General features: G+C 58.0%; 1 long non-coding RNA gene across 1 annotated transcript; it reads right to left on the bottom strand.

Moving 5' to 3' along the window:
• Positions 1-4937: 4937 nt before the first annotated feature.
• On the bottom strand, positions 4938-9527 carry LOC145538269 (uncharacterized). The gene is made up of 5 exons (XR_014076747.1): positions 9333-9527; positions 7641-8889; positions 7263-7515; positions 5554-5822; positions 4938-5448 (listed from the first exon to the last, which is right to left on the bottom strand). It is a non-coding gene; the product is annotated as an uncharacterized LOC145538269 (long non-coding RNA).
• Positions 9528-9801: the final 274 nt, after the last annotated feature.

The raw sequence follows: 9801 nt of genomic DNA, 5'->3' as shown, positions 1-9801 counted from the left end.
ATGTGATGTTAAGACAGCATGTGCTGGCGTGCCACAGGCTCCTGTGGGTGCCTGATCACATGGTACCATTTAGAAAGATAGGGAGAGATGCAGATTAAAAGTATTAATCGGTATTAAAGTGTTGATTTTTAAAAGATTCTGTTCAGTGTTTGCAGGGCGATTTGTAGGATTAACATTCTTGTTTAGCCTTTCTTTGAGATCCATAGAGCTGAGGCAGGGGAGGCGAGGAGCAGACAGAACCTCCCACCTGCTGTTGGCCAGAAAGCCAGCTCCAGATGCCCCAAGACAAGATCATCAGCTTCCTGCCTCCTGTCCTAGGGGCAAGGCTGCGGGCCCGGGCAGAGGTGAATCCTGGCAGGAAGCACTGGTGCTTTTTCTTTTTGTTCTTTAATCAAATGCCAACAGAGGAGAAATAAAGGGCAGCTGACACTTGGAAGATCATTTAAGGGTTGGAGAGCAAGCCCCTCAGGCTGGCACGAAATACATGACAAGCTCATATTTTTGTGGCCCTGGAGCTCACCTCTTCAGCAGCAACGCTGGTTTTTCAGGTGACCTGTCACCCTGACATTCTTATATAAACAACACATCCCAAACCTGCTGCCTTCAGACATTATACCTGGCACATTAACTCTTCTTGATGGATCAAGGACCTTGCCAGCCAGGGAGCAAGTTCGGAATCTTGGTTCTACACTTGCCACATAGGTCCAGAACTGTGGGCTTCTCCCTTCAGGCCCCCTGGTCCACAGGAAAGTGCCCTGGGGAGCAGCAGAGCCCCTGCCTGCACCGCCCACACCCAGGCAGTTCCTGATGCCCCTGCACCCCCCACCCCACTGGCTGGGCCAGCAGCCCCTGCTTCTCTGCCACCTTGGTTCTCCCCCGGCTCCCCAGGCGGGGAGGGATAGCCAGCCCTTCGAAGGCCTCTGTGGCGAGGACTGGGCTGCAGGTGTCCTCCTGCCCTGGACTTTATCCTCCTCGGGGCATGTGCACCGGACAGCAGACGCCATGGCTGATGCCACGATGCTGGCTTTCCTGTGGCCTCTGCTCTTGCTGCTGAGCTGCTCTGCTCCCCTCACCTGCTCCCCCGACGTGAACACCAGTGTGGCGTCTCCTCGCACCCCTGTCCCCTGATACTTCCTACCTGGACCAGATGTGGACACAGGTCAAGTTCAGTAACGATGTCCCTGGCATGACCGTGAATGGTTGCAGCCACAGTTCTTGTCTGGGAGAGTGTGTATCTGTGTGCATGTGGATCCAGCTGTGCGATCTGTGTATGTGTCTGCATGTGTGTATCTGTAGGGTTGTCATTCCTTTCTGTGATGCTGAGCAGGTGGCCTGGCACTGGTCACCCTGTTATGCCTGGTCTCCAAGCCCATGAAATCTGGCAGGAATTTGGCCACAAATAAAACCCAAGCTTCAAGGTGTAGATTTCTTTGCAGGAGTGGAAGGGATGCATGTAAAAGGGTGAAAATCCAGAAGCAGCAGTGTCCTTGGAGATTGTCCTCCAGGGAATGGCCTCGGCCTCAAGTCAGTGGCACAGACTAGCTGGGGACTGCTCATAGGGCTGACCATCACCCAAGTTTTGTCTGAATGGATCTGTCACTGAGGGATTGTTATTTTCTGTCTGACGTTGCAGTCAGAAGCTTCCAACGCAAAGCCCAGGAAACTCATTGTGAGCCAGGGCCTCTGCTGAAGGGGCTGGACTAGGGTTCAGGTTGGACACTTGTTCTCCTATCCCCCTTTCTCTGTGTCGCCAGGTTGGGTGGGGCCTAGGGTTTGTGTGTTTTTGGGAGGGCTGTGCCTGCAGGTCTCTGGGCGAGTGAAGACCACCTGTATCTCTGGGGCTGTATACCTGGTTAGCTGTTTCTGGCTGTGGACCAAGTGTACTGCGCTCTGACCCTGGGCCAGCTTCAGGGGGTGGTAACGCTGACAGGTGACACGCCCCTGAGCCTGCAGGACAGAAACTCCCTGAGGTCAAGTGTACACTTCCCCTTGAACCCAGCAGAGCGAGCAGTAGCAGGGCTGGAGGCCGGCCTGAGGCAGAAGCCCATCTGCTCCTTGCTCTGCTCCCGAGACCTCAAGCCCCTTTCTTAATCTGGTCTTCCCACCTGTGCTGGAAAAAATCCCACTCCTGGAAGTTGCCCGGAGAAAAGCCCTGACGTGACCTCAGGGAGTGGGAGTGACAGGGAAATGAGCAGCTCAGGTCCCGCCGCTGGAGGTGGAGGCACAGGCTTTGGGGTGAGGGTCCCCCTCGAGGCCCGGCTGCCGGCCCACCAGCCCCTCCCGCCTGGGGTCGGATGCCGCCTTCACCCCACTGACTGCTGATGTCACAGCTTGAGAGACTCAGCTCCCAGGAACACAGGGCCCCTGATGCTATGGTCACCTAGCAAGCGCTGGCCGGGCTCTGGCAGGTGGAGAGCCTTCCTGTTTGTCCCGTAATTAGTCACAGTGACTGTGACCAGGACCCGCTGTCTGGGCCTGTTAATCCCCAGCGCCCCGCCTTGGGCTTACACAATCGGCCCTTGAGGGCAAGATAGCTTCTTTCCCTGGAACCTGCCACCCTTGCCCCACTGGGCACGCACTTCCTCTTGCAAGCCCTCCTGGAACATTTTGGCCTGGGCCATGCTCTGCCCTGTTTGGGAGGGGCAGCCCTCATTGCGGCTGGCAGAGCCACTGCTCCCATGTCCCCGGCTGGAGGGGCTGGGCTGGGAAGATAGGGGGTGGCCTGAGCCCCTGGCAGGTGAAGGGACTCCGGGTTCCGCTCCGGGTTCCTGGGGCTTGAGAAGTGTGCTCAGCAGGAAAGCAAACAGGCAGAAGTTCCATTGAGTTCTGCTCTTTTGTGAGAGTGTCCATGGAATCCCCTGTGGCCACAGCCTCTGAATGAGAGCTGGATGATGCCCACCGGTGGTTCACACGGCTCCCGCCCATGGCACCCAGGCTCCCAGCGGGTGGCCAGCCCTCCCAGGTCCCAGACGCAGACAAGCGGGGAGAGGGGCCCTGGGCTGGTCCCCTCCCGGGGGCAGGGGGTGGGGTGTGGGAGGAGAGAGCGCTTCCCACAGGGACCTTGCTTCCGACTCCACCTCCTGATCTCTGCCCACTAGGTCAGGGAAGTGCAAACCTGACCTCAAGTGACAGTTTTTCATTCTTAGAAAATCATCAAATGGGGCCATGTAACAGAAAGGGGCTTTTTCACACTGTCCATGGGGTTTTCCATGGGTATTGAAAGCAAAAGGAGAAGGGGTGGCAGAGGATGAGATGGTTGGATGGCATTACCGACTCAATGGACATGAACTTAAGCAAGCTCTGAGACATGGTGAAGGACAGGGAAGCCTGGTGTGCTGTAGTCCATGGGGTCACAAAGAGTCAGACAGGACTCAGTGACTGACAACAACAACAGAAAGGGGTGGGGCCCTGGAGCCAAGCTGCTGCTTCGGGTCGCATCCGAATCAGCTTTCACTTTTGTGTTTGGCACATGTTGTGTGTTTTTTGCTCTAGTTTTCATTTCTCCCCAGTGCATTTTGTCTGGGCTCCTGCTGTAGTCTGTCTGCATTTCTCTAGAGTGCCCTAAGCACACGAGCAGTCGGAGGCAGCTGATGCTGCCTGCAGGGCGAGCCTGTTCTCAGGCAGTGACCCCAAGGACACTGGACAGATGCCCTGACCCCACAGCCTGACCAGCAGGGTGGCCCACCCACGCCCCTGCCACGTTGCTGGTTCCTGGCCTGTGCCCAGCAGTGTGGAGAGTCTTGTCTGAGATTCACTCGACTCCTCACTGCTGCCCAGGGCCTCAGAGGTCCGCCCATCCGGTGTCTCAGCCGTCGGCCCTTGTGTCTCCCAAAGGGACAGGCTCCTGAGGGTCTGGTGATTTCCAGCTTGGCACCCAAGCTTTTCAGCCCAGGGATTTTTTCCACGTGGCCCCGAGCAGCTCTGTCTGTTGTGGGGGTGAGGCTCTGAGCCCTGGACCCTGGCTCATCTTCACTCCGTCCGCTGCTGTCCACAGGTGGCTGGCGGTGCCCCTGTTGCCTGGCCCTTCACCCTCTCCCAAGGCTCCTCGATAGGCCACTGGGGCTGCCTGGCCAGCACCCCAGGGTTGAGTGTGCCCTGCCTGCTGCCGGCCTTGGTGGTCTACGGTGCTGGGTCGCATTCTCCCCAGCTCCTTGGGGGCCCCAGAGCTTTAGTCGCTGCTATGGTCTGAATGTTTGGGTCCCCCTGAATTCACATGTTGACCCCCAAAATAATGGCATCGGGAGGTGGGACCTTTGCCTCGTGACGGGACAGTGTCCTTGGAGAGAGAGATGACCTCTTTCTCCTGGGTGAGGACACAGCAAGAAGAAAGCGACTGTCTCTGGGCCAGGACAACGTCCTCACCAGACCCCACATCTCGGATGTCCAGTGTCCCGAGCTGTGAGGAGTGTCTTTTGTGTGGGCCGCCCGCCATGGGTACCAGTCACGGCAGCTGGTAGAGATGACCCACAGGGACGCACGGTGTGGCTGCTCCCCTCTAGTGCCCGGCCCCCCTCCTCAGCCTTCTTGAGAAACATCCCAGGTCTGCTCGTGAGCCCTGTTTGTCCTGGGGCAGAGGGAGTCCAGGAGACATCCTTGTCCTGCCCGCTGGGGCTAGAGTGTGTCTGAACCCTTGAGTGCTCACACTTGGAGTGAGGTGTGGCAGCAGGCCATCTGAGACCTGCTCTCGGCATCCCCTCCTCCCCGGGGACTCCCCCAAATGCTGGGCATACTCCACACCAGGCCTCCTCTCTGGCTCTGGGCTAACCCTGCTGCCCTGCTGGTTAGACCCAGGCAGACGCACTCCCTGAGCTCAGCACATCCCCCTCACACCTGGGCCGCGTCTGGGCCCTGGCCGCCTCCCCCAGACCCTCCAGGCAATGACTAAACTGTCAGTTATTCTTTCACAGGCAAGGAAACTGAGGTTTTGAGAGGTTAGGTGTTGTGTCCAAGGTCATGTTTCTAGGAAGAGTGGGTGGGACTTGAATCGGGCAGTTAGATGGTAGAGCCTTTTCATATGTAATCAGAGGAACTGGGGATCGGAAGGCACACAGACAGGCGCTGCCTGAGGTGGGCTCTGCGGGGTGCTCAAGGCTCTGCCAAGGGCTTGGGGGACCGGGTTGTGTGGGAAGAGCAGGTTGGGGCAGAGCCCCAGGGCGCCGCTTGGAGGGGACTCAGAGCTGAGGGTGTCCCCCAGCCTGATGGCCTTCAGGGCTAGCGTGGCCTCTCGGCTCACATGTCTCATCTCCCCATCAGGCTGTCCTCTTGGGTCCCTGTGTCTGGCAAATGGTGCTGCGTTCAAGTGAGGGCCGCTTACCCTCGAAGGACGGTTCTGGAGGGAGCCCATCCTGGGGGGGGTCGGGACACGAGGACATGCACGCTGGGCTTGTGTTCGGAATGTCTGAGGAGGTTGTGTAATGGATGGCCCGCAGCTGCTCTGTTGAGGCTTGGCTGTGGGGATAAAGACCTGGCCTGAAAGGTCGCACCATGGAATGACACACACGCAGAAGAATGGCTGAGCCGTTCCTGGGAGGGGAGGCCAGGAAGGAAGGTCACCTGCCAGAGCTTTCTCCAGAAATCACAGGCTGCCTGGAAGCCGTGGGCCGCACACTCTGACCAGATCAGTGTTGCAGGGTGACGGGAACAGGCCCACAGGATTGTTCTTTCTTGACAAAAATCATCTTGACACGAACACCTTTCCTGTCCCTATGACCGGTGAGAAGGGACCCATGGTGCAATCCTGGCCCTGTGTGGGAGGCTGGCAGGGGTGGACACAGGCCTTTCAGGTCCAGCAGGCAGTAGGGGCTGGCATGGAGGGCAGTGTCCTAGAAGGAGGGGGAGCCATCTGAGTGTGAGTGCCGAGGGCAGGAGGGGGCAGGCCTGCTCCTTGGTGGGGGAAGCTTCCTGCATTGCTCCACCCTGGACCCGCCTCTCTGGGCTTTGCCTTTTGTGAACACCGGCCCCCACCGCTCCCGGGAGACGTCAGCAAGGCCTGCACTTCCTAGAAAGCTGGTTACCAGATCTTTCCTGCAAGCCATCCATTCTTGGGAAACACGAGGAGGGCAGAGCATGGACATTACCCTGTCCTGGCGTCTGGCGTCATATCCGAGTTGGCGACAAAGGGCTATTGCAACATTCCTGGGCCCATGTCCCAGCCCCTCTCCTCACCCTCCCTGGTTCAGATCTGCAGGCGGGGGAGGAGGGTGGTGGATAGCGGAGCCTTGCATACTCGGGGGCCCTGGTCCCGGGAGTGTCTGGTTCTGGGTCTAGATGGAACGTGTGGTGCTGAGCGGGGGTGGGGGTTGTGTGTGCCTGCGTGTATGTGAGCACGCGTGTGAGTGTGTGTGGGCATGTGTGTAGACATGTATGTGTGGACTGAATCCAGCTTGATGGAGCCCTTCTCTCCTAGCCCTCCCCAGATGTGGCTCCAGCTGCCAGTGGAATGGGCGGGGGTGGGGGAGTGGGGAGCAGGGGCTGCCTCCCTTGGACTGTTCCCCCTTAGACTGCTGTCACCCACAGCCTCCCTACTTGATATACGGTTTCTGTCCAAACTCCCAACTGAACCCTCCTCCAGGGGTCTCCCCGGAGCACACAGGGAGACGGGTGTTGGTGGGGGTGGGGGAAAGGGGTATTCTTGGCTTTGCTGGGAAATGAGGCGGGCACCCTGAGAGGTTTCCTAGTGCTGGAGCAGGGCCCATGCCTGCCAACCTGGACTGTGAAAGCCACCTGCGCAGGGTTCCGCCTGGTGCACAGGGGGCAGGGGTCAGTGGGCAGAAGAGGGCATGGACGGGGTGCGGGTGGGAAAAAAGAAAGGCTTGAACAGACCTCCACCCCACTCTGGTGGGTCCCCCACCCTCTGCCTTTACATATGGCTGGCCGTGCACTCCCCCCACGTGGGAGGCAGGACAGGGCAGCAGATTAAACCCTGGACACCTCTGGTCCGGCAGAGGGCCGGAGTGTTTGATCATCGAGTCCCTCCGGACTTTCTGTGTGTAGCATGTCTCAGGCATCCCGTGTAATAGGAACTGTGCATGTTGACACTCGTGTGAACGTGTGCACATGCAGTTTGTGCAGGTGGGTGAGTGGCTGTGGAATCCACCTGCCTGGGTCCTCTCACCGTCTCACTCCGGGAGCCGGGCAGTGAGTGGCAGGAGAAGAGAGGCCAGGGCTCTTTGCGGGGAGAGGGTGGCACACCTCCCCTGTGATCTAAGAACTACCTCCAGCTTCCCTGCTTCCCAGGGAGACGCCTGATGCATGCCACCCACCTCCTTTCAGGGAGGCCGTCCTCGGCGCCATCTTTGCCAATGAAGAAGGCAGGGCAGCAAGGTGCTTGAGCGGGTCATCCCAATGCATGACTTTGACCCCACCTCCTTGTATGTGCACTGGCCTCTAAGCCGCGGATGCCAATCTGTCCCTGCTGGTCAGACATCAGACTCATAGGAAGGAGTCCCCTTTGACACTGTCACTTCCATGGGGAACAGTGGCTCCAGGCTGTGAGGGGTGGCACCTGGCTGGATGCTGGGGAGGAGATAGCGGTCATCAGGTACCCGGGGAGAGAGAGGCTGGCGGCCTCCAGGGGGATTCCTCCCCCCCGAAGCAGCAGGAACAGGACACTGCCAAGGGGAATGTCTCGGGGGGCCTGCCTGCTTCAAAGCAAGGAGTCCGTGGGCTGGGGTTTCCACGCTGCCAGTCGGCCTCACAGATGAGTGTGTGCGTGTGTTCAGGTCTCAGTTGACTCAGGCTGCTGTGACAAACACCACCGACGGGACGGTCAGCCACAGACACTGTCTCCAAGCTGGATGCTGGAGTCCGAGGTCAGGTATGGGCAGGGCTGCTTCTCCTGAGGCTTCTCTCCTGGGCGTATAGATGGCTGTCTGTGCCGTGTCCTCCTGCGCCTGTCAGTGTCCTGGTCTCCTCCTCCTCTTAATCAGGCACCAGTTCCATGGGGTCAGGACACCACCCCCCCGCCGCCACCATGACCTCACTCTCCCTCCATCACCTCTGTAAAGACCGCACCTCCAAACGCAGGCCCGTCCTGTGGTGTGGGGTCCAGGACTCCAGCATACACATCTGGGGGACACACAGAGCCCCTCCCATTTTCTAGGAGCTGTGGGCACTGCTTCACCTGTGATACTGTGCTGGTTTCCATTTCCCGTTTTTCTCTCTCACATTTCTTGGAGATGCAGCTATATCAGCTGGATTTCCAGGTGGGACGGCTGAAGCTCAGAGACAGGAAGAGACGTGTCCACAGACCACACAGGTCCAGCAGAGGGGTGGGTGTGGACGCTGGGCCACAGCACGTGATGAGTGCTCAAAAAATGGCTCATATGGAGGACAGTGGGGACAGGGAAGGGCCGGGTACCCTGGAGGCACATTCCCTCGGGACTCACAGATGCCCCAATGGTGTTCTTTGTGAGGGTAGGGTCTCTGCTAACCCTGGACCCTGGGCAGTGAGCACTCGTGGAGAACAGGCACAGTCAAATGTCACGTGGTCACTGCCTCCAGACAGTGTGGCCGTCTGTGTGCCAGTCCGCAGCTTCTGGCACCTTTTGTTCATGCTCCAGGTTTGTGTGGAGGGTCCAGCCATGGTCTGCTGTTGGTAGCACCTCCGAACCCCCCTTACCAGCATCCAGTGCTGTTGGGACATACGTAACTCTGAACGGGGCTGCGACGTGGTCACTCTGCTTCTCATCATCCCTGATGCATTTCCATCTCGAGCCAAGGCTGCAGCCCTGAGTCCCTCTGCTGAGCCGTGCTGTCCCCACTGGACGCCAGGAGCAGGTCTCAGAGCTGTGCTGACTCAGGCCTGCCTGGGGCTGGCTGGGCTCCTGGGTCCCCTCCGTGGTCAGTTCTCTTGCACACTGGGGCCGTGTACTCCTGCTGGCCACATACCTGTGAGGATAGAGTGGAGCTGTCCTACCTCTGCACAGCTGACCCGTTGTGGCCAGTGCAGGGCCTATGTCCTCATGGGCTGCACCCGCGTCTCACTGACCATATGACCAGAGACTACATTGGCCAGCCTGGCCTGGGAGGCCCTCTAGCTGGGTCAGCTCTGACCCCACCCCCATGCTCCCTCTGCCCTGTAGACCCTTTGGTCACACTGCACACTGGTCCCCACTCCTGGGTCTCCACTCAGCTCAGCCAAGAGGAAACCCTGGTTGATTGGAGCTGATGTTAGTCTGATTTGTTTGTTTGGGGGTATCCCTCGAGGCCCATCCCCCTTTGTGAGACGCCCCAAGCAACTGTCCTTTCCTGGGTCTGGTTGTCACCAGGCAGGAAGGTCCCTTAGAGCTTGAGGGGGCAGGGACCCTCGTCTGCTCTGGAGCAGTTTCTACCTGAAGGAAGAGCTGCTGCACCAGCAGAAGCAGACGAGCATGTCGCCTCGTGGAGAAGTTGCCTGGTGAATGTTTGCAGACCCAGAGCGGAGGGATTCATCCACAGGGCAGGGGCTCTGACCACAGGGCAGGGGATGGGTAGTCCCAACAGCAAGTTTATCTACTAAGAGCATATGTTTGTCTAGTACAGAGACTCTTTAAAAAACAAAATAGAAATACCATATGACCTATCAATCCCACTCCTGGGCATATATCTGGAGAAAAACATAATTTGAAAATATATATGTACTACTATGTTCACTGCAGCACTATTCAAAACAGCCAACCTTAATGTCCATCAACAGGAATGGATAAAGATGTGGTACATATACAGTGGAATATTACTCAGCCATGAAAAAGAATGAAATATTACCACTTGCAACAACATGGGTGGACCTAGGGATTATTATACCAAGTGAAGTAAATCAGA

The sequence above is a fragment of the Giraffa tippelskirchi genome, chromosome 2, assembly GCF_054371585.1.
Source record: "Giraffa tippelskirchi isolate mGirTip1 chromosome 2, T2T-mGirTip1v1.2.pri, whole genome shotgun sequence".
NCBI lineage: Eukaryota > Metazoa > Chordata > Mammalia > Artiodactyla > Giraffidae > Giraffa > Giraffa tippelskirchi.
Note: the sequence above shows the minus strand (reverse complement) of the source record. Positions and strands in the feature narration are given on the sequence as shown.